Below are 6,445 nucleotides of genomic sequence, written 5' to 3' on the forward strand. Positions count from 1 at the left end.
GTCCTGTATCCTGAATAAGACGGGTTTTTTTCCATGTAGGAAAGGATATAAAGTCTCAAATATGTCCCTTTCTTTCCTTAACTCCCCTGAAATCACCAGTGCTGCTCAAATAGAGGGTCGTGATCCAAATATGGCTTACAGACACAGCCGCTCTCTAGTCCTCCGACTCAAAACTAAAGCAGAATATTTAAAAAAAGAAACTTTTGCAATTTTATTTAAAAAAATAGTATTTTAAAAATTGCTGTTATCCATGGGTTGATTTATTTACTTGTTGCCAATTTTGTAATTTGGTGTTTTTCAGATCACCAAACCCTGAAGATCTGGCATTTGATAGTTTTCCAGTTCAAGTCTGTAATGTTGGGCCACCTCTGGTGTGATGCAGCGTACATTAGGCTCAGTACATAAAAGATGTGATGCTGTAATAGTCCTTATGTAAATATAATATGTGAACAGATCACTTTGGGCCACGTTGGTTAAATATAGGTATCACTGAAAGTGGTCTACATTAGGATCAGATCTGTTTTCAAACTCACTTTAGGCCACATTTGGCAGCTTGTGGTACATGTGGCAAACAGGAGTGGACCACCCAGGTCAAGTGCAAAAACTGCATGCTGTATGTGAGTGAAAATACATTTCAGTAGCACTGAATATTTGTGCAGAAATATTACATGCATTAAGTATTGTTTGGTGTTGAGGAACAAGAAACCAAGTGTGAACTATATGTATACACAGTATAGGTTGTAGTAGTACTTCAACAACAGAAATATCCTGAAACCTTGGCTTGGGAACGTCTTTAGACATCCAACCCAAACTCTTGCCCACACTGTACTCTTACAGTCCAAGTACAGCCACCTGGAGCCCACATAGACGTGCTGGCTAGGCTCCACCTTCAAACTGTGAGATGTGTGTGGCTTATGTTACACACAGTTTTTCCTCCCTTTAAAAAAAATCCACAACCCTTACAAGAACCTAAGACTAAAGCAATGATATGGACAATGACTGGGATTCAGAACTGGCAGAAGATCATTAGCTCTGTTGTCTGGGAATCTCACCGTGTCTACTGTGTGTGACAAAAAACATGAGGTTGACGCACAACACAAAAGACTCTTTGGACGCTTCACCACTGCTGGCAGGCTCGGCCTTGTGTCTGGAGATTTTCAGAAGTTTGCAAAACTTCCTAACTGCAGTGTCAGGAAAAGAAAAAAAAATAAAGCCATGTAGAGGGACAGACAGACACAGTGTATGCTGTTGGTCTCAGGGACAGTTTCGAACTAAATGGGGCAATTTCCTTTCAACAACACAATTTTACTCAAATGGCAAAAATGAGAAACAGTAGTCGACAGTTAGTCAGACATACGAGAGAATAACAACGCTCGTAAAGATGAAAGCCTTTTGAGAACGCCAGACTTAAACTGTCAGCTGTAAAAAGTGGGAATAGTCCACAGAGTTGGAGTCAATGTGGCAAGGCAACTGTCACTTGTAGTTTCTTAAGAGAGTCAAGACATTCAGATTTATGGACATATGGATCTGTTCTTCTTAAATCCTCAAAAATGGAACAAATTTGAACTTTCAGTCACATTTGTTCTAAAATGTCTAGGGCAGCAGCGAAGTGGTTTTGAGTCTGGAATAATTTAGAATGTCTAGTGATTGTCTAACTTTAACTTAGCTTCAGCTATCTTCTTGGATAACCTGTCTAACTATTTCTGAGGGTCTTTGCCAATGTTCACATAGTTTTGTTTTGCCTTAGTTCTTTGATCGATCTTTGTTTTTGTTCTTGGGTATTATTGGAATCTTTTTGTGCATTTTTTTTCTGTGCATTTTTTTGTACCTATTATACATAGCTTTTTATAACTAGCTACCATATTTTAGCTTCTACCTATCCCATGTGAAATTACACAACATTCTTAACCACATTTTTACCATCACAAAACGTTAAGTATTAGAAGTATTAGTTAAACAGACATCCATTCTGTTCTTGCTCACTCATTCACATGTCACCATCACACACACCAATAATCCATACTTGACATCATGCAGTGACCAGAATGTTCTGTTTCAACCCACTGATCCCTTTGTACCAGTGTGTACGCAGCATTTCCTCTCAGTCTTACCATCACAAAACAGAGGGAAGTATTAGTTAAAGATGAGATTTAAAGTAGGTAAAAGTAAACAAAAACCTCCAGGTAACAGGGTAACAGTCAGCAGAAGGTAAACGGCTACACCTTTATAACATGTTTATAACAATACTGTTGAAAACGTTCAGGCTCATTTGGTCCACACTAAATCCTGTGCCTTCACAGTGTACAGCAGAGTGCCACATATAAACCCAGACCCCTGTATTTAAGGCCCAAACAGCAGAGATGTGGAGCAGCCATGAAATGAAGGAGGTGGAAGTCAGTCAGGTTGATAAACAGTTCCAGTTTTCAGCTCTCTTCTCCAAACTGTGACTTCACCATGGAGCGTTGTGTTTTTTTTTCTTCTTCACAAAAATGGTTCAGCATGACTCAGTAGCACAATCCAAAAAGGAAATCTGGCTCCAGAAATGTTTAAAGTGCGGCTAGCAGGAGAGAGTGACGCATGTAACATGTGAATCTCAGTGCCTATGTAAACTACCTGGAGAACGGTAAAAGAAAAAATTTAAATTAGTCTCTTAGTTATTGATTTATAAGTACATTTTGTCAGTGATTGAGTAATTCCAATGAAAGAAATGTTGCCTTAGTCACTGACATTGTAAAACAAACAAACAAAAATAAAAACTCTTTGTACCTTTCTCTCTCTTTTTAAAAAACAAGAAATAAAACAATTCTCCATAATGTAGACGTATCTGAAGGTACTGTGTCCTTGTCCTCTCTTCCAGTCGTCGTCCTTTATTGCACTTCTTACCAGTTTATTTAGTTTCTCTTATGCCATCAAATGAATCCTTTTGGTCCAAAACTAACAAAACTGCTCCCTCACAGTAAAACCCTTTTTGGAAGTCGATTTCAACATTTTCAACCGTTGTCCAAAGTGTTGCTCAAGCATGCAGGGATTTAATCTATACAGAAAAACTAAAAGCAACAAGTCCTGCAGTATTTACACTCCAGTAAAAGTATGTTGTATCACACAGTTACTCCACATCTCCAGTTTTTCTCCAAGCCTTCTGCTTTCACTTTTACTGTGACCAGTATACTATATTATCACTCTGTTTGCAGGAATATTTCTCACTCATATATAACTATTAGTTTTAGATGTTTTAGACACATTCCAAAGGTAGATAAACAATAATCTGTGTTGCACGTCCTTAAAGATTGCTAACACCTAGCCACGCTCTTCTGATTGACACCAGTCAGTCTGACTAGCTGGTGTCATTATTGTTCTTCATTACTGATACCTTTTTCTACAATACTGCCTCTTGAAAAAAGTGGAGCCACTCTAATGTATTTTCCATTTATGTTGGCCAAAAATGAATCTTTAAAGTTTTACAATCACTGACATCTTTTTATTGGCACGTCTTAAATTTAGACATTTGGAATTCCCACAGACAGAAGAATGTAGTCTAAGACAGGGCCATATGCTCTTCAAACACAAAACTTGACCAAATGTTAAGGTAAGGTTTATTCAACTGCAATATGTAACCCCACCACTAGAAGTTGCTAAATTCCACAAATTGTACCTTTTAAACAGGGGTAGGAAAACCTTTTGTCTTATGGGTCAAAATGAGCTTCAAAATTTGACTGGCCGGATTAGAAAGCCCAGCGTGCCGTATCTGGCCCATGGGCCGTAGTTTGCCCAGGTCTGCTTTAAACACTTGTGCTAATTAATCACCCTATAATTTCTCTAATTCGTTGTAGTAGTTCTTTGATTTAATTTTGAATAACTTATTGGAGCCTGCTGGCGACAGTGGGACTGTCTATTGAAGTAAGTTAATATTAAAGATGGCTGCTTGACATAAAGTTGCTATTCACATCATCCGTATGGGATTCCTAGTCGTTTGTGTCTGTTTTAAAAAGTTGTACAATGGCTCAAACCAATAACACTCCCAAATTCAGGTTTTTCTGATTTGGCCGGTTTAACTTTGAATAATGATGAAAAGGAAGGATAATCTTATTTAGTCTCACATCTAGTCTCAGATATTCTGTCACTGGAATTTGACAACTAAGGCACAGGATGAATCGCTCCAAACTTGTTAACACATAATCTCCTCTAATAAAACTATTTTCTTTCTTTAATAATTGCAATTGTTTTTGCTCAGGGGCCGTTGACACGTTGTGGTAAAATTTTATCAGTGAGTTTTTGTGCCTGATTTAAACAAGATGTAAATGATACACATCGGTGTTACAGATGTAGCAACGCTGCATCGCTGACATCCATCCAGTCTGTTCTTGCTCACTCATTCACATGTCACCATCACACACACCAATAATCCATACTTGACATCATGCAGTGACCAGAATGTTCTGTTTCAACCCACTGATCCCTTTGTACCAGTGTGTACGCAGCATTTCCTCTCAGTCTGAGGTGGAACGTTACAGGTAGTAATTTACAACAACATCTGAGTCTCTGCTGTGGCTGCTCTTTACACAGGAGAGCTTCGTGAATTGTTCTGGTAGTTTTGTGGGGGCAGTGGAGAAACCAGCGGGGGAGCGAGGAAACTGTGGAAAACATTCAGTCTGATCCGTGTGCACTATTAATCATTTAAATGCAACGCAGTGGGGTTTCCAGTGTAACTTTATGGACTGACACGCCATTATTTAAATCAAACAGGGACTCGAATTATGTGACCCTCCACCAAAGTACAGTCTCTAATATTTGTAGGTTTTATATGAATGTGATTTTTTTAAAACAAACTCTTCCATCCCAGAAGCATTTTATTTCTAGGAGAACAATCTTTTGAAGCACATACTTTAATTTTTTTTTAATAAAAAAGTCACATTTGTTTTGGCTCGCCATGTCATTGCGTCACATTAACAGAGGTTTATATCTGATGGGGTGAGTTGGGGTTTGTTGAATCAGAATCTGCTACTTTAAACAAGTGAATATTTCTTGGGTGACATGATGCACAGTGTCAGTGAAGGGATGAACAAAGACAAACTTGTTTACTTCCTCTCTTATTTGCTGAGAAGTTGCTCGATGTCGGCCTGGTCTCCTGGCTGCACATGTTTACTGCCAGCTTTATGTGGCATTAACAATGCTTGTCAAAGTGATGTAATCAAACCCTGGTCACTGACCACATGTTTATTTGAGCTGTTGGATTTCAACACAACCCGAATTTTCCCAAATCACTGAGCCTGGAATGCAGGGCTAAAATTATGTATATAATTTGATGCAAGACAGTTGTAACAGGAGAAAAGTGATTTACTTTGACTTACCTACAGTTACGCTGAAGAAATTACATATGAAGAATTTTGCTTCCTCATTTCTCACGGTTTCTTTTTCATTTTTTTCCTGAGATGCAGTCGTTTGGTAATGACTTCCATATTTTTCCCCTCTTTTCCCTGAGTTAGCTGATGGGATAAGTGGAATAGCAGCACACAGGGAAGATGTGTTGTACTGATTTACAGGAGCGTAAAAGTTCTGTTATTCTTCTGAAAGCAACATACATTTGTACAAATTGGACATTTGGAGGGAGAAACCGAATGGCAGTATCAAATTAATAGATACATTTTGACAGTTGAAGAAGGCAATATGAATATTGTGTAAGAAAGAGACAAAAGTGAGAGGGAATTCTCTTCAGAAGAGGAGGAGGAGGAGGAGGAGGAGGAGGAGGTGGAGGAGGAGGAGGAGGAGGCGGTGGCGGAGGAGGTGCGTTGGGTCCCTGGGCACAGAAGGTGCTGCAGCACAGTTAAAGCCTCAGTAACTGGACTGTGTTTTTCCGCATTGAGGGATACTGACGTTGAATAGTTGAAAGTTTCAGCTGAAGCTGGTAATAGGTTCACAAATTAATATCTCTCACTTTCGAACTCACCCAAAGACAAAGTCTGACACCGTAAAGGGGGGAAATTAACCTGGTACCACCCAGTACACCCAGGGCACACTGCCTTCTAGTAAAGTTTTATTTTCTTCATATTTTATTGCACTCTCATTTCAGGATCCAAAAGTTGGTTTGCAACCATAAAAAAGTTGGGTCAAGAGACTGACCGTTAGTACGGTTAATCCCAGTATTATCCAGCCCTCCAGCAAAAGTGTCTCCTCATTTTAAAACATGGAAATCTCCACACTAAAAATAACTTAAAGATTGCTCCATTTATTAGTCTCCTTTAATGCTCTGCCAACTCCTTTTGGTTTTCACTGTTTCAGGAACCAGTTTAGATAATTAGATGGTAAATGTACTTACCAAATTTCCCGGACTACAGGTCGCTCTGGAATATAAGTCGCACCAGCCAAAAATGCATAATGAGAAAGTAAAAAAACAAACATATAAATCGCTCCAGAGTAGAAGTCACACTAGTGCCCTCTAAAGGCTGTC

The 6,445-nt window shown here is 38.9% G+C and overlaps 1 long non-coding RNA gene across 1 annotated transcript in view; it reads left to right on the forward strand.

Moving 5' to 3' along the window:
- The window catches only part of LOC112487837 (uncharacterized), a 50,268-nt gene that overhangs the window by 17,615 nt on the left and 26,208 nt on the right, over nucleotides 1-6,445 (forward strand). The gene's annotated exons all lie outside the window — the stretch shown is intronic.

This window comes from Cynoglossus semilaevis, chromosome 12, assembly GCF_000523025.1.
Source record: "Cynoglossus semilaevis isolate Cse_v1.0 chromosome 12, Cse_v1.0, whole genome shotgun sequence".
NCBI classification, from domain to species: domain Eukaryota; kingdom Metazoa; phylum Chordata; class Actinopteri; order Pleuronectiformes; family Cynoglossidae; genus Cynoglossus; species Cynoglossus semilaevis.